The following is an 18,762-nucleotide window of genomic DNA, read 5'->3' on the forward strand; positions in this document are numbered from 1 at the left end:
TGGCCCTGGGTTCAAGGCCTGTGAGCACCACGGGGTGGACCAGCATGGCGCACTCACCGTCCCCCAGGAAGATGATGAGGTTCTTGGCTGAGGTCTGAATGGGCTTCAGCTTCTTGGCGGTGTCCAGGGCCTCGGAGGCTTTCAGGTTCCAGAAGGCTGGATTCTCCTCCTCCACTGGCCAAGGGGAGAGTGCAGCTAGGTCAGCCTGGGGGCTGGCCTGTGGGGCAGGGAGAGGGGCTGGGGGAACCTCGTACCTGGGATGACACCATGTAGCCTCAGGCTCAGCAGCAGCAGCAGCACCCGGGCTCCCTGCATATTGGGCTGGTGGTCGGTGGCCAGGCTGGGACACCAGGGTACTAGGTGCAGCGCAGGCTGTCTGAGCCCAAGTCAGAGGACTTTGTTCCTGCTGTAAAGTCTTGCTGTCCTTTCCCACAATCTTGGTGACCACCCTGACCCCGCCCCTGTCCTGTGAACTGAAAAGCTGCTTGCCTAAGGTAAATGGCAGGGTGTGTCTGAGCCAGCCTGGGCAGGGGTCCTGACAGTGGCCTCCACAGGATGTGGTCCTGTGTCTCCTCCAGGTAGTGTGGGACCGCGGGAGCAGCTTGGCTCTGTGCTGCAAGGGCCACCACCCCTCCCCCTGCTGCCTCATGGGACTCAGACTCCTTTGTTCCTGGGTCGGCTGGGCCAGGCTCTGTGCTGGGTGCTGAAGGGGCAGAGGTTTTGCCTCCTGATGCCATGAGCCCTGGGGGCAAGGGAATGAGGGATATGGGGTGACCTGGCTGCCCAGTCTTCCAGTGCCTTCTCACCAGGCTTGGCTGGGGCCAGCGGGTCCTGAGGAACTATGGTGTGGGAGCGTGAGGGCTGGTGGATACCCCACCGAGGGGGGAACTTGTCTGTGCCTATTGTTGGGGTGTGCTGGGCCCGCTCTGCGTGTGTGTGTGTCATGTGCACACCCTTGTGCTTGGAGCAGGAGGCAGGGGTGTGGCCAGGGCCCTGGACCCAACCAGGCACGGGCAGAGTCTTTTAGGGTAGCCAGTGCTTCTTGTGCCCGTAAGGTTGACCCCTGTTCCCTTGGACAGGTAGATGGGTGAGACTGTTCTCCATAGGCCTGGGCACACCCAAGGGGTAGCCTCTGATAAGTCCTAGAGTTTTCCTTAGCCTCAGGCTGGTTTCAAAAGTATATATCCAGCAGCAACCCCACTTCTGCATGTATCCGCAAAGGAATGTGGTTCCTGTACCAGTATTTTAGTCAGATTTTTTCGCGGCTGTGATCAAAAGACCCGACAAGAACAACTAGGGGAGGAAAAGTTTATTTTGGGGCTCACAGTTTCAGAGGTCTCAGTCTATAGATGGCTCCGATCCTCAGGGCCTGAGACGACGAGGCAGGACGGACGTCATGGCAGAAGTGTGTGGCGGAGGAAAGTGGCCCATGACATGGTGATCAGCAAGCAGAGAGAGCTCTGCTCAACAGGACAAAATATACACCCCAAGGGCACGCCCCCAGGACCCACCTCCTCCTGCCACACCCCACCTGCCTGCAGTCACCACCCAGTTAATCCATATCCGGGATTAATTGACTGATTAGGTTGAAGCTCTCATAACCTAATCATTTCACCTCTAAACCTTTTTTTTTTTTTTGGACTAAACTCAGGGGCACTTAAACACTGAACTACAAATTCAGCCCTATTTATTTATTTATTTAGAGACAGGGTCTTGCTAAGTTGCTTAGGACCTTGCTGAGGCTGGCGTTAAACTGTGTTCCTCCTGCCTCAGCTTCTCGAGACACTGGGACTGCAGTGTGCACCACTGTGCCCAGCCTAAACCTTCTTGCATTGTCTCACACATGAGCTTTGGGGGACACCTCATATCTAAACCATCACAATCGGGTTCAGAGCAGCGTTGTTCACAGTAGCCAGGGGCTGGGGTGTAGCTTAGTGGTAGTTAGCACTTGCCCAGCTTGCTCAAGGCCCTGGGTTCTATCCCCAGCACCTCAAAAACCCGCTGACGAGCCACAGCCGAAGGGAGGAAATTCATCTTAGAAATGGAAGGAGAGTGGGGCTGGGGTTAGGGTTCAGCGGTAGAGCTCCCATATGCGAAGCCCTGGGTTTGATCCTCAGCACCACATGATAAATAAATAAATAAATAGAATAAATAGAATAAAGATATTGTGTCCATCTACAACTAAAGAAAAAAAAAAAGAAGTGGAAGGAGAGGGAAGGGAAAGGAAAGAGCATTGAAGAACTTGGAGGAATAATCTTAGTGAAGATCACATGAATGATAATTAGGACAAATAAAGAAATAAAAAGATTACATGAGCCAGGCGCGATGTGGCGCACCTGTGATCCCATCGGCCCTGGAGGCTGAGGCAGTAGGATCAAGAGTTCAAAGCCAGGGTCTAGAGTTGCGGCTCAGTGGTAGAGCACTTGCCTGGCATGCGTGAAGCCCCTGGATTCAATCCTCAGCACCACATATAAGTAAATAAATAAAATAAAAAGATCCATTAACAACTAAAAAATATTAAAAAAAAAAAAAAGAGTTCAAAGCCAGCCTCAGCAACAGCGAGACACTAAGCAACTCAGTGAGTCCTTGTCTCTAAATAAAATACAAAATAGGCCTGGGGATGTGGCTCAGTGCTTGAGTGACCCTGAGTTCAATCCCTGGTACCCCCACCCCACAAAAAACCCCAAAAGATTACACGAACTGAATAGTACCAGACAGGTGAATGAACTTCCTGATTCTCAGTCCCCACCATTCATTTATTCAAAAACACAGTAGCCAGGATATGAGGGCAACCCAAGTGCTATGATTTAAGTTTAGAAGGTTGGTGTGTTGGACGCTTGGTCCCCAGCATGGAGATGATTTTGTGAGGAGGTGGTCATGGGAGGTGATCAGGTCATGGGGCTGCCGCCCCCAGAAGGGATGGATGTTGTTCTGACACCCAGGTAGTTTGTACTCAGTGAGTTGTGATAAAAGAGACAGATTGCCAAATGTGGTGGCCCATACCTGTAATCCCAGCTCCCCTGGAGGCTGAGGCAGGAGGATCACAAGTTAGAAGCCAGGCTGCGAATCAAAATAAAAATTAAAAGTGCTGTGGGTGTAACTCAGTGACAGAGCACCCTTGGGTTCAATCTCCAGTACCCACCCACCAACTAAAGAGACAGAGAAGACTGACTCCCTTTTGAATCCTATCTCACCAGGTGGTCCTCTGTCTCCCACCCTCTAGCACCGTTATACCATGCACCCTGTCGTGCAGTCAAGGGGTCCCTTACCAGAGCTGAGCAGATGTCAGCACCAGGGTCTTGACCCAGATCTGTTGGCTAAATAAACTTTTCCTCCCCTNTATATATATATATATATATATATATATATATATATATATATATATATATTACTCAATTCAGGTATTTTGTTATATCAATGGAAAATGGATAAATACACCAAGTGTCTGTGGCTGGATGAATAAATAAGCACAATGTGGTCCATACATACAGTGGAATATCACTCAGCCTTAAAAAGGAAGGAAAGGGGGCTGGGGCTGGGCTCAGTGGCAGAGAGCCTGCCTAGCACATGCAAGGCCTTGGATTCAATCCTCAGCATCACATAAAAATAAATAAAATAAAATAAAGGTATTGTGTTCAACAACAACTAAAAAATATATATTTTTAAAAAATGGAAAGAAAGGCTGATATCAGCTAGGGTAGGGCTGAACCTGGCACACACCGTATGATACAAAGTTCCTGGAGCTGTCGAATCTGATAGACAAAAGTGGGATGGTGGTTGCCAGGGGCTGGGGGAGGAAAATGGGGGAGGCCCTGTTTAATGGGGACAGATCCCAGTTTTGCAAGATGAAAAAGTCCCAGGGGTGGTCGCACAACTGTGCGAATGTTCCTTGCCACTGGACTGCATTAAGAATGGTTGGATGGTAAATGTATCGCATTTTAAATTTCTTTCAAAGAAAATAAAACCACTTTCCTCAAAGTTCCCCTGTCACACCTCTCTCAGTGGCCTCTTTTTCCACTCAAGTCTCACTGACTGAGCCACAGGCATGACCTCGAGTCCCAGGGAACCGTCACATGCCACCTGGCATCTGCCTTCCCTGCTCAGTCCCCACCAGGTCCACACGCCTCCCTTGAGGCAGAACTTTCCTAGGTCCTCCCATCTCGCCCCATCTCTGAACCTGCTGCTGTCCTCCCATCTCAGGGAGAACATTCCCTGTAAGGAGGCTTTCCTGCCTCCTGTCAGTTACCCTAGAGCTCTCCTAGGTCATCATGCTGTGTTAGGAAAAGTCTTTATTTTTTTTCAAGTTTATCAGCATATAGTAATTATATATTTATGCAATACAATGTGATAATTTGATATGTATATACAATGTCTAATGACGAGATCAGGGTAATTAGAATTTACATCTCCTTAAGTGTTTATTTGTGTTGGGAAAGGAAGTTCTTGGCTAAAGTTCAGGGGTGACTAGCCACTGGGCAAGTCCTTAATCAAACTAATTGGTTTTTAAAAATATCAAGCCATAGATTAAAGGTTCAAGACTCCAAAGTCAGTCTCCAATCAGAAAGCCTTGGCACTGACACATTATCCCCTTTTAAATTGCAATTTTGACATACTGGAGTGTAACATGTAGTTTTAAGAAATAAGACAGAGAGATGCTGGTACAATCTGCCTGGTTCCTCTGGTGATTTACCCACAGACGCTGCTGCTCACATTTCCCCAGTTTTACATGACCATATACACATGGGTCTTAGGTCTCATTCGGTTTTTCATATGAGTAGGTTCTTAGAACTGCCATAGCCAAGTTCCTGCACAGCTCTGGCCCCACAGGACCCCTGTGTAACCTTTCCATCTCCTTTTCACATCCCTGTTCTCTGACAACCAGTAACTGGACCTGATTTTCTAAATTTTTTTCTCAGTACTGAGGATGGCACCCAGGGGCACACCATCACTAAGCTACAGCCCCAGCCTATTTATTTATTTATTTATTTATTTATTTACTGGTATCAAGGATTGAATGCAAGGGCACTTAACCCCTGAGCCACATCCCCAGATCTTTTTATTTTTCATTTTGAAACAGGGTCTTGCTAAGTTGCTTAGGGTCTTACTAATTTGCTGAGGCTGGCTTTTAACTTGCAGTCCTCCTGCCTCAGCCTCCCAAGCCCCTGGGGTTACAGGTGTGTGCACCACCACACCCAGTTTATTTATTTATTTTAATACTAAGGGTTGGACCCAGAGGAGTTTCAACACAGAGAGAGTAGTGGCTCTCTCAGGGACATCCCTTCAATCTGAACCACACTTGTTATTAATTATTGTTGCCCAGGGGAAATGAAATCCTGGTCTGGAATGTGTGCGCTGTAATGGATCACAGGCGTATTGGGGAAGCTGAAGCAAGGGGGGGTTTCATGTCCCCCGGGCTCTGGGGATTGAGCGCATGGCCTCGTGCCTGATAGACAAGTTCCCTACCACTCAGCTACATCCCCAGCACTTTTTAGTTTTTATTTTTGCCCAGGCCAGCCTCAGACTTGCCATCCTCCTGCCAGATAGCTGGGGTTATACACCCTGGTAAAGGGAGAATTTTAAAGGCAAAAATGAGAATTACATTAGCTGTTATGAAATAATAATCCTTGGCAACAATAATTAATAACAAGTGTGGTTCGCCCTCGGTGGAACAGGAAGTTGATGGGCAGAGGCACTTGCAGAGGTCCTCTTGAGGTGAGTGTGTGGTGGTCTGTGGGTAAGGCGATGCTTCTGGCACAGTGTCTGGTCATAGTTCTTGTTACCAAGCAAATATGTTTGAGGGTCCCCGATTCCTGGCTCTGGCTTCATTTACTTTTTAGGGTTGACATAAATGACTCCATTAGATTCTGACAACTTTTACACTCCCTCCCTTTTGATCAAGATCTTTTTCTGAAAGCTTGGCTTATCAACATCATGTGGGAAGATTTTGATGGTCCTTTGGGATGGATCTTTCCTGGTTGGCCTGGTCTCAGATTGAAGGGATGTCACTGGCAATGATGAATTAAGTACCAAAATCTTTTTAGCCACATTTGAGCAACAAGGAGGTTTGGTTCTCAGGCTACCTGAAGTTCTCAGGCTACCTGAAGTTCATTGTGAGCTCAATGTTGTCAGTTCCATAGCAGCAACCATCTTAATACATTAGGTCAGCTTATTTTGTTAGGAGTTGAACTTCTGCAAAAATTTGACAGGCAAAGGCCTAAAGTTTTAAAAAGGTAAATACAAATACATATTACAGATGATATTATAACTTCATATCATATCATTGGCTTTGAAACATGAGCCTAGACCTAAAGGTAAGCACTCAAAAAACCATGGAGAACTAAGTGAGATCTGATATAGATATTTGGTCTGTTCTTTTTTTGGGTCGGGGAGGGTACCGGGGATTGACTCAGGGCCACTCAAGCACTGAGCCACATCCCCAGCCCTATTTTGTATTTTATTTAGAGACAGGGTCTCACTGAGTAGCTTAGTACCTCACCTTTGCTGAGGCTGACCTTGAACTTGCAATCCTGTCTCAGCCTCCTAAGCCGCTGGGATTACAGGTGTGTGCCACGCCCAGCTGGTCTGTTCTTTTATTTTGTATAATTGGGTTTCAATTTCTCCCAAATGAATTCGTAGAAGTACAGCATGTAGTATTAGTAACAGCACAGGCACCACATTGTACAGCTAATAACCAAGAGCAATTCTCTTATCCACTACTCTGACAAGGGATTTTAATGAGTGTTCCTGAGCAGCAATAGCCTTTGCCACAGAATCTGTAAGACACCTACATGATAGATATGTTTCTAATCATATTTTTACTGGCCACACCAAAGTCCAAAGAATCTAGAAATGAGCCAAATTCAGAGTCACTGTGTCCACCAGACTGGCCTCATTTGGGCACTCCCTTCATGGCCTCCATTAAAAAAAAAAAAAAAAAAAGTCAGGGTTGACCTAAGTGGCTCCATCTTTATTCTGACATTTTTCACAGCAGCATTTGCTGGTGTCTTTATTTCTTATGTTAGTCATCCGATAGCTGGTGAAATGCCCTTTATGCGCTCTTCCTGAGCAATGACCAGCTACAATCCTCCCTCATCTCTTACACACTTTTTTCATGTGCTTGTGCAGGACTGAGGACTATGAGGCACGAGCGGTAAACAAAGGATGTTTGTCAACACCCTTAGCCTGGTCAGGGGACGCCCAGGCTCGTGCAGACAGCTCTGTGGGGATGGGTTGTCTTAGTGTGCTCAGGAAGGGAGCTGGGCCTGTGGGGCCCACTGGACCAGGCCCCTCCGTCACCACCAATTCACTGCCTGATGCCTTTGCAGATGCTGAGCTCTGTGCTGGGTGTGTCCCGATCCCCAGCAGCAGGGCACACTGTGGACACGGCCAGGACAGGGCAGCCCATGCAGAGTCCACCCCACCACCCGCTGCCACCCGCTGCCACCCACAATGGAGCAATGGCTTCCGCCAGCCTCCTGCCCTCCAGGGCTCACCAGGATTCTTACTGGGAGCTGTGGTGACAGCCCCCAGCACTTGGAGTGTATGTGGCAGGGTTCAATCCCTGGATGGAGCACCAGGGAACAATCCCCAGGATATGGGGGGCCCTGGGGTGCAGGCGCCCTTCCTCCCCCAGCGGGGAGCCTCCCAGCCACATGTATTCGCACTGGGACCCCCACCGGGGCTGGGTTCTGGAAGCATGCCCAGGTTGCATTTCGCCTCTTCTCCCTGGTGCCACCTCCAGCAGACCTCATGGGATCAGGGGTGCTGAGCCTTGACGCCACCCAGGGACATGGTGGACAGGTGTCGGGCAGGTGAGCAGCGGGCCGGCGGGTCTTCATGCCACCTCAGGCCTCAGAGGCAGCAGCTGCCATGCTGAGCCTTCCGTCGGGGCCAGGCCTGTCCATGCATGGGGCCAGGAGAGGAGGCTGAGCCACCCTCCATCCTCCCTACCTGCCTGAGTGAGGGTCCCTTGGGGAAGTTGGGCACAGGCAGCCAGCGCAGCTCACAGAGCATTTAAGGGCATCATGGCCCAGGCCAGGGATGGCCCTGAAGGAGCTCTTTGCCCATGTGCGGGGTCACAGGCTCACTTGGGTGTGTGGAGTTTCTTCCTGGAGTCCAGGTGAGGGCACTGGCTGCAGGACATGGGGAGGGGGCTCCTGGAGCTTTATTGTCCTCTGTGGGACCAGCTCTGCCCTACAGATGGCACTGACTGCAGAGGCAGCCCCAAGAGGGCCACTCCAGGCCCCAGCGTCCCTGCAGAAACCAGACAGCAGGGACTGGGGAAGGACACAGGTCACAGAGGGCCACTCCATGGAGAGGCTGTGGTTCCAGGGTGCACACTGGGTGCCGCTTGGGGACCCCAGGGATTACACTGTCACTCACCTCCTGCCAGGAATCTTGACCAGCAGAGGGTCTGCACTAGCTGGACGCCTGGTGGCAGAGAAGTTACCAAGCTGGATGTAGCCCCAGAAACCAAAGGCTAATGACAGAGAGAGCCCATTGGCCAGCCCTGGCAGGTGAGGCCCTGGAGGAGGTGGGGAGGCCTCAGGGTCTAGCGGGGCTGTTGGTAGCTGCACTTAAGTGATGGAGGATGCGCTTCGGTGGGGGTCTCAGGAGCAAACACTGACCTGTCTAGAGGGCTCAGTTTCATTCAGTTACAATCTTTTGAGCACTGATCACCCAGAAGCCTGGATGTTCAAATCAGATCTCACAGGCCAGGGGCTTCCTCCCTAAAACAGAATCAGAGCCATTACCCAGGCATTCTCCTGGACACTGTCCAGGGACATGATCATGGACTTTGGGGCCTCAGATGTGAGATGGGACCACTAGGCTGGGCAGCTGGAAGAGTGTGGACCTCACGGGCTGGAGGGTGGAGCTGCAGGGCAGGGGGGACCCTGGGGCAAAGTATGCAGTAGGGGCAGACTCCACACTGCCTGTCCTGCCCCAGGTGTGGGAGCCCCTTCAGAGAAGGCAGGAAGTAAGGCCCGGGAGACACCTGATTTAATCCCACAGACAGGGCTGCAAGTGTGGCCCTAGGCTGTGCCATGGGGCTGGAAGGGGGCTCGAAGCTGACGGAGGGGAGCTGGCCTGAAGGATGCTGGTGGAAGGGGCACAGAGGAGGGAGAGGTCCCGGAAGAGGTCAGAGAGGCAGCTGGGGTCTGGTGTGGCTCGCTGCACTTTGGTCTCAGGTTCTGCCGTCTCCTTGCTGACCCCTCCTGACAGCAGCCCCAAGCCGCCTCTCTCCACAGTCCTTGGTTGCTCTTCCAAGCTCTGCTGTTCCTTTGTTGGCAACCCCTGATCAGCTCTGCCTGGGTCGCTCAGTCCCCTCCAGCATCTTCAGGAAGGTTGAATCCGAAGGCCAGCAGACACCTGGAGAGGTGTCCAGCCCAAGCAGAGAGACCAGGCGGGGCCTATTACAGCCCCCTCGCTGGCAGGGACTGAGCGGCCGCCTGTGGGAGGCCCTGGGGGAGAGCAGGAGTGGGAGTTCCACACCCCAGAGACTGGAGCAGCATCCGGGAGGGTCAGGGTGTGCACACCCCACAGTGTGGCCACATTGCGCTGGGTAAAAATGCTGGAGACACTGTGGCCTTTGTGGCCAAAGCTACATGTACTGATCTGGTCAAAGTGGTGGAGTTTATATAGCTCCAAACTGGAAACAGCCCAGTGTGTTCATCAATAGGAGAGGAGAAAATAAGTGTAGTATTTTCATGCATGGGAAACTATACAGCAATGAAATTTATAGGGCTTTTATTAAATGCAACAGATTAAAGGAATTTCACAGACAGAAAGTTGAATGAAAAGTGAGAATCACAAAATAACACATGCAATGGGACGTGTCTTCAACTCACGTGGCCACGTTCACCAACAGGAGAAGCTGCACTGTGGGCTCCTGAAACCATGAACATCAAATGAAGATGGTTCAGTTAAACTCAGTTGGGCCTGAGGATGTCACCACACTTGTGACCTCACATAAGCAGCTACCTCCTGGCCTAGTGCCGCCAACTAACTGAGAGCCTATCTTAGGAGGCCGCTTTCCTAGCAGGCAAGTCTCAGCTGGTGACCGCAGCAGAGCCTCCATCACCCCTGCTGATTTGAAGAAGGCCAATGCCACCTGTGTACGGGGACCCTCTTCTGTGTCCCACCCTGGCCCTGTAGCTGGCCAGAGTCCTCTTTGAACCTCTTCTGGTCTGAGGCTGCCAGATTCCAAACCGTTCCTTGCTCAAGTGAATTCTGTCAATTTAACATGCTGTCGAGGCACAGTATGTGGACGTGAAGCAGAGTCCTCCAACCTCAGGAGCAGGAGGCAGAAAATGCAAGCCTGTCAATCTTTCTGGGATCCCAAGTGCCATACATTTTTGTACTCCTTGAGAAAGGAAGAAAAAAAAATTTTTTTTTTTTTTTTTTAAATCCTGGGTTCAGAAGTCATGAGAGAAACAAAACTGACCCTGTATATAGGCCTCAGGTATCCAGGTCAGATACAAACAAGACTGGGCCCAGGGTCAGACTGGATTCCACAGTGGATTCCAACTACTTTGGATCCAATTAAGAGGTGGGTATTTTTTTAAAATAACATGGTCATGTAAGAATTTATCCCAGAAATAGATGGACTTTACCCAAAATAACTCAAGAGTCACAGTGGCCACACTGGGAAAAATCTAACCTAAATTAAACAATGGATGTATTTTTGATTGACACACAGAGACTTCTAAATGAAGAGTAAAAATAGTTCATGCAATTTATTGACATTGACAGATGACTCTGACGATACCTTCTATTTTTCTCTCTGTCTTCTGTTTATTGGGAATCTGATGACTTTCTTGTTTAGCTACTTTCCCACCTCAAGAAGTTGTTCATCACTAGGCACGGTGGTACACATCTGTAATCCCAGCAACCAGGTGGGCCGAGGCAGAAGGATTGCAAGTTCAATGCCAGCCTCAGCAACTTATCAAGACCCTTAGCAATTTAGGAGACGCTGTCCCAAAATAAAAAATAAAAAGGGCTGGAGATGGGCTGAGGTTGTGGCCCAGTGGTGGAGTGTTTGCCTGGCATGAGTAAGGCACTGGACTCTATTCTCAGCACCGCCTATAAATAGATAGACAGACAGATAGATAGATAGATAAAATAAAGGACCGCTGACAACTAAACAAAATGAGGAAAAAAGAGAAGGTGGGGGATGTGGATCAATGATAAAGTGCCCCTGCGTCCAACCCCCAGTGACAAAAAAAAAAAAAAAAGTGGTTCATTGAGGTGAGCCCTCGGATCAAGCAGAGCCTGCTCTTTTCACCATTGAATGTGTTGGTCGGAGGCTGGAGGCTTCAACCTAGAACCTTTGAGAATGTATCTGTCCTATAAAGGAAGTGGATCCCCCAGAACTCAGAACAAGTCTTGTTAAAAACATCAGCTACATTAAAAAAAACAACTCCCTGTTTTTCATGATTTTTATTTTTTGGTAGAATAAATTTACATTTAGAAACGGAAACTCCATGTGTGAAGGCGTCTTCCTTTGAATCCTCAGCTTCGAGAAACCCTGGAGAAAGTGGAGTTAAATCCACACAACAAGCCCCACGTTCAACCTCCCCGGCTTCCCACCCACACCTTTCTTTGTCTAGAGAAATAATCGTATTTAAGCGTGAAATCTAAGTTTTGTGTCTTTGAAATGTAAATTTCCTACCCTGCCTTCTCTAGAATTGATAGTTATCTTTTAGAAATACAGACTTCAAGAAATGATTGTCATCAGGAGAAGGAGAGAGAAAACATTTTTTAAAAATTCTAAACAACTTTTTGGTAGCAGTAGGGATTAAACCCAGGGTACTTCCACTGAGTTACTCCCTGCCCCTTTCATTCTTCATTTTGAGTCAGCATCTCCCTAAGTTGCGCAGGCTGGCCTTGAACTTGGGATCCTCCTGCCTCAGCCTCCTGCCTCAGCCTCCTGAGTTGTGGGGTTACGGGAAACTGTTCAAAATGAAAAGCCTGGGACTCGGGTGTGGCTCAGTGATATAGCACTTGCCTAGCATGTGGGAGGCCCTGGGTCTGATCCCCAGCACTACAAAAAATAAAATTAAAAAAAACCTTAAAATCCTTCTTCATAAAAATTGGTAAGAAAGCTTTGGCCATCTGAGCAGGTAACCTTAAGCTGTTCTGTTGGCCAGTGCCCACCTGGGAGTCTTGGACCTGTCATGAGGCAACAGTTTTAGAAAGAAACCTGAGATCTGCTCGTGCGTGCCTATTAACATGGGTTTATGTCTGTGCATTATGTATATGTGATATTTTTCTACCTCTAATAATGCCAATATATAGATATAGATATATAGATATACGGCTCTGTTTAGTTGACTTAAAGAAAAAAAATTGGTACTTCTATGGTTTTGTTACCAGACAGAATCAGCCCCATCTTGTCCCTAAATAGGATGCCAATCACCCCAGTGACCAGTCTGGCAAAAGAGTTCATAAGCTAGCCAGAGGTGAGGACAGACAGCCCCACATTTGAATCCACCTCCTCCAGGATAGGGGCAGGGGGATTTAGAGAAACAGGGTGGTCTGCGGCCTGGGGACAGGTGACTGGAGGTGAGCAAAAGCAAAGTCTTCGTGCTTTTCTGAACCAGGACGCATGTTCAGAAGATGGCAGTCCCAGGGCTCTGAGGGTGGAGGGTTGGCCCCTGAGGTCAGGAGGTTACCGTCAGACCCCTGCACAGGCCCAAGTGAAGAAGTGTCACCATGGTGCCCACATCTTGGAGGTGTCACGGCAGCAAACCTAACGCAGGGCAGGCTTTGCCAAAGGGCCTCTAAGACCGTGACCAAGGCAAGTAACTGAGCAGGCGAAGCCGGCGCGTGTTCAGGTCCCCCGTGTTCAGTGGGTTGCAGGCTCTTTTTCTGGTGAGAACTAATAGGTTTGATATAATTGAGCTCAACGTGACATCACTGGTACGTCACGACAGACATTTTAGTTGCTTTAGCTGAATATGAATCATTTCATGAGGTGTCACTACCCTGCTCCTCCTGCGACTGCTGCAGAGTAGGGCGTGGGTTTTTGTGGTGGTGGAGATTGAACCCAGGGCCTCCAGCCCAGGGGTGTTTGTAGGCCACCAAGAGCCTGGTAGGGGTGTTGGGACCCACTGTCCATGACAAACAGTGGCTTCGTCAGGATTCTTACGTGAGTGTGCCTGTTCGTGGGTCAGAGAGGGAGGTCTTGGCCTAGCCAAGTGCTCCGTAGAGTCAAGCACCTCAACACCTTGTGCACCCTCACCTATGGGGGGTGCTCCCTTTCCCAGACATGTAAGAGAGTGGCCCACCCTGTTGGTGACACTGTTGGGGACATGCCCCCAAGTAGCACATTACATGATCTAAAACGCTCACCCGCAGTCTATGGTCAACTTAAAGCAGGTTCTGTAATTGACAACGGGCAGCCCCCTCATAAAGAAGACAAGCTTGACCAGCAAGCCCTCTGGAACCCCAGCTGGCCCCATGCCTGTTGACCCTCTTCACATGAATTTCTAAATAACCCAGGAAGACTTAAAATTCACTGCTCAAAGAGGAAACTTTCAGAAACCCAACATTAGTTTATTTCTGTGCACAACTGGGGAAAGCTGGTTTTTAAAAATATTTTGTAGTTGTCAATGGTTCTTCATTTTATTGATTTACATGTGGTGCTGGGAATGGAACCCAGTGCCCCACACGTGCCAGGCAAATGCTCTCCCACTGAGCCACCGCCCTAGCCCCAGAAAGTTGGTTTTAAAACCAGACAAAATGAGCCTTTTTTTTTTAATCTACATGTATTTATTTATTTATTTCCAATGAAATAATTTAGTAATATGGGTGTTTACAAAGAAGTTGACAGTCAAATTCAATCACATTTTATGCAGTGTTATAATTATCAAAAAACAAAACCAAAACATTTCTCCAAACTATCATTCAATCCAAGAGATAAGAACGAATCAAAACAGGTAGCTGATCTTATTCATTTTTATCGGACAGTTTGTTGTACAGTTGGTATGTTGAAGACATTTAACATTTTTCATGTGAAGAAAGTTGGAGATGATTCCTAAGACAGGACGTGACAGCCAGTAGGCTCAGCAGCTGAGGAAATCCTTAGAAGAAGCCATAGGAATAGTATCTTCTGTAGCAGAGTGGGCGGCAGCATCCATAACCATAGCACCACAGCCCCACAGCCATGGCCACCATAGCCGTAGCCCAGCCCACCATAGTAGTTGCCATAGTAGCAGCTCATGCTGTCAGGAGTGGAACGTTTAGTTCAGGATCAGGATGCAGGTGTCTTGAGTCTGGATGTCACTGTCTGCCACCTGCCTTTTATATACCATGGGTTCTGGGTGCACAAAATGAGCCTTTTTTTTTTTAAAGAGAGAGTGAGAGAGAGAATTTTAATATTTATTTTTTAGTTTTCGGCGGATACAACATCTTTGTTTGTATGTGGTGCTGAGGATGGAACCTGGGCCGCACGCATGCCAGGCGAGCGTGCTACCGCTTGAGCCACATCCCCAGCCCAAAATGAGCCTTAAACTGACCTTGAATGACATTTAGAAGCTCTCTCCCCCACCAGGATTTTAAGATGAGATGAACTGTCTTTGCCTGTAAAATGGCACCAGTTAAACTGGACCCCTGTACTAACCCATGATCTTGAAAATATGGTCAAACAACTCTAAAACCCTTTAAAAGAAGGCAAAGTAACAGACCACACAATTATGAATTTATGACTCCAACACATTACTAAACAGAGTAAAACTTTCTGATGTTTTAGTTGGTTGTTCTGAAACTCTTTGTTGAAGAAATTCACATCAATGGAGGACATTGCCATTTGTAAGAGGGTCTCCCACTCTGTTTTTTATGTTGCCCAGCCTGGCAACAGTCTCAATTCCTAGACTCTGTGGATCCTCCTGCCTCAGCCTCCCGAGTGCTGGGACTACAGGTGCATGCCACCCTGCCAGGCTGACTGACTCTTATCGTAGGGAGAGACATTATTCGTTAATCTGCAAGACAGGCCTCACCTTTGACCATTTTGCCTTCACTGGGCCTTTCCCTATGCCCTTGTCTCAGCAAATAATGGTACACAGATCTATGTTCTGCTTGAGATAGACATTTTTTAACTTAGTTGACTTGCTCATGCAAATTTAGGGTTCCCAAGCTAAGATGGTTTGGGGTGATGGAATAAGTAACCCAAAGAGTGATGGTCCTAAGAAAGAACCTGTTAAATGCTAGCAAGTGAAGAATCTAAATGAAGCTGCAGGATCTTTGCTTTTTTCTCTATTTATGTACATATGTGTACTTGTATTGCCCGTTACGCCTACATGTATGCTTATGTCTGTGCTTGTGATTATGTGTCGCCTACACAGGACCAAATTGATTCAGAATTAAACAAGCTCACACCAGTTAAAGAGAAGGAGCACAAAAGCTTTTCAAAGTTTATGTGACTCAGTAAATCTCAAGTAATCTTAAGTAAATAAATATTGCTGATCAAATGGAAAAAATAAACAACTACACTTCTGATCCACCAAATACCATGTACTTAACTTTGGAGTTGTTGCTTGGGTGACAGCGACCCAACATCTGCATGCTATGGAAATGGTTGGCAGGAAACGTCTTGACGTGAGGGCTCCAGGAGCAATCCAGACATCTTTGCTCAGAACAAGTAAACTAGGTAAATTTCAATGGGATAAAGGTTGGTAAATGTTCTCTTCATAGTTTCAAAAATCTTTGTCGGTATCTTGAACTCTTAAGGTCATGTTGTACCAAACTAAGGAATATTCTTAGGTATCCTAAATAAGTTAAAATACTGAAACATCAAATATAAAGTTTAAGTTAAACTTTTTTTGTTTTGGCATTTTACTTTTACATGACATAAAAACAGGTGTTTGGGTCTGTAAACGTTCTCTACCTTCACATTTTAAAATTGTGTTATGAGAAAGCACAGATTTCTGATAATTATGAAATGGTGCTAGTCCATAGAATGCTGGTTCAAAGTGCTGGGGACTTGTGACCAGAACTAAAAATACCAAGGGAAACAACGCTGTGTGTGAGGAGAGTGAGATGTTCTGTAAAGGAAGTCATGGAACTTTGGACTGGGTAAGAATTTTCCGAAACTCTAAATGAGAAAGCTAATGGGTTCATGAAACCACTAACCAAAGTCAGGCAGATTAAGTGTTAGTTAATGTGAGACTGAACAAATTGATAAAAAATAATAGTTACGGTTTCTATGAGCATTTTTTTCTATCTGAACATATTGATACACATTCCTAGAGATAAAATCTGAGGGGACTTTTTTTTTTTTTTTTTTGGTACTGGGGACTGAACTCAGGGGTTCTTAAACACTGAGTCACACCCCAGACCTTTTATGTTTCATTTAAAAAAAAAAATTTTAGTTGTAGATGGATACAATACCTTCATTTCATTTATTTATTTTTATGTGGTGCTAAGGATCAAACCCAGTGCCTCACATGTGCCAGGCAAAGACTCTACCACTGAGCCACAACCCCAGCCCCTTAGGTTTCATTTTGAGACAAGGTCTCACTAATGAGATAAGATATTTAGGGCCTTGCTAAATTGCTGAGACTGGCTTTGAACTTGTGATCCTCCTGCCTCAGCCTCCCAAGTTACTGATATGATAGGTGTGCACCACTGTCCCCAACCTAAGGGGAGTTTTGATCTGGAGGAAATAGAGTTGCTTCCTTCCTTCCTTTAAATCCCTTGGGAGGGACACAATTCAAATTGGATCTGAATTTTATCCAGTCCTAACCGACACCAGTGCCTCCGTCTCTGCCTCAGAACCTCTTCCCGAGCCTTCCTGTTCCTGGTCACAGCATTGGAAACATGGTACTCTGAACTCTCTCATCACACGGGCCTTTCCTGAGAAGATACCTCTGAAGATATCAGCATCAAATCAGCACCCCTCCCTTAGCCCTAGAAATGACCCCCATCTTTTTATCCTTGCTCTCTCATTCTGTCTCTCAAGGGCCCCAAGTCCAGCTCTTACTGAACCCCACTCTAGGAAAAGAATGCCATGGTCCAAATGTCACAGCCCCAGGCATCCGATGGGAATCCCACCAACTGCTGCATGGATCTGTCCCCAGTTCCCTTGGAGCTTTTGCTAAAAGCAATGGCAATTTCTCTGTGGTTTCCCAGTGTCTAGGAAATATCCACCAAGCCCTGGCCCCACTGGACTCTCTACTAGCTCCAGAGACATTGGTTCATCTCTGACCTGCCTGAGACCCTGGATTTTCAGATGCCTCCTTGTTGTCAGATGTGGCCTAAAAGCCAAGCCATCATCTGAAGTCACAGAGACCAAGTACACCTGCAGACAGGGATCGTGACTTCCTGGGACAGATCCGTCCTAGAGACATGGGATTGCCAATCCTTAATCATCAATGCTTTCCTGGGGAAATTAAAGGAAATGTCAAGGAAGAAAATTAAAACGGAGTAGCATAGGTTCAGGGCACCTATAATAAAGCCAGGAGGCCCAGGGGAGTTGACTTAACCAGGTGGCACATGGGCCCCTCCCACTGAGCTGACCTTGGACTACACCAATCCAGTTTCCTGAAACACTGTTAACCTCTGCTGAACCTCTTTACTAGGGACCCCTTCCCCCAAACTACTCAGAAGCTGGCTGCACCCAATTCCTTTCTCGTAACAGTTTAACGTTTGCCGTCACCCCTCAGAATTCCTAACAAATATGCCAACTACCAATTCCCTGTGGTTTCAGGTTTTAAATAAGGCCACCATTTTCCTTAAGCCTGGGAATACATCAGGGTTGTTTGATTTTGTGTCTCCTGGGTTGCAATCCTAATTCGTTCCAAATAAATGTGGTTTTTGACCAGGCGGTTCGAGATCCTTCTGTTGGAAGCTTGGTCTTCTGTGTGTCGATGTTAAGAGATGGTAGAATGTTTAAGAGGTGAGACTTAGTGGGAGGTCATTGAACCACTGGGGCACTGGGGACACTGCCCACAGAGAAATGTGTGCAGTTTTTGTGGGAATCTGGTTCATTTTCATGGGAGGATTGTCACAAAAGTTTCGTCTGACCCTTGAGTCATTCTCTGGCTTCCTGCTTTGCCATGTGCTTCTGCCATTTTGATTCCATCATGGGGCCCTCACAGAGACCGGCAAAGGCCAGTGTACTTGGACCTCCAGCTGTTACCTAAAGCTCTGCTCATTTGTTTGTTTTGGACACACGATCTTGATATGTTGTCAAGAGGGGCTTGAACTCCTGGGCTCACGCAATCCTGCTACCCAGGCACTGAGTAGCTGGGACTACACATATATATGTACCATGTCCAGTGCCTCATTTCTTTATAAAGGACCCAGCCTCAAGTTTTTCAGTATAGCAGCAGAAATCAGACTAATACAAATGCTTATATAAAGTATCATCTCAGAAGAATGGAAACTAACTACTGTGGCTTAAGTGTGTCCCCCAAATGTTCCTGTACTGAAAGCTTGGGTTTCCATGGCAATGGTAAGGTATGGTGGGAACTTTTAAGAGGTAGGACCTATGCACAAGGCCCTGGGTTTAATCCCCAAAAGTCTGGGCCTAGTGAGAGGTTGTTAGGTCATAGAAGCCATTGCCCTTGGGAGGGATTAAGATAATGTCACAGCCCCAGGCATCTGATGGAAATCCCATCCATGGAACCTCGAGTTACCTCTGGAAAGTGTTGTTATAAAAAGAACCCCTCCTGCACCCTGGCTTCTGTTGTGATGTTGCAATCTGTTCCTCTCTAACGTTCTTCTGCTGTTGTGATGCCATTGGCCATAGGTCCTCATTAG

General features: G+C 47.6%; 1 protein-coding gene and 1 pseudogene across 1 annotated transcript in view; one reads left to right on the top strand and one right to left on the bottom strand.

Moving 5' to 3' along the window:
• The window catches only part of Alpi (alkaline phosphatase, intestinal), a 57,121-nt gene that overhangs the window by 28,546 nt on the left and 9,813 nt on the right, over positions 1-18,762 (top strand). The gene's annotated exons all lie outside the window — the stretch shown is intronic.
• LOC125618335 lies at positions 14,086-14,224 on the bottom strand (annotated as a pseudogene).

The sequence above is a fragment of the Marmota marmota genome, unplaced genomic scaffold (genome assembly GCF_001458135.2).
Source record: "Marmota marmota marmota unplaced genomic scaffold, marMar, whole genome shotgun sequence".
Taxonomy (NCBI): domain Eukaryota; kingdom Metazoa; phylum Chordata; class Mammalia; order Rodentia; family Sciuridae; genus Marmota; species Marmota marmota.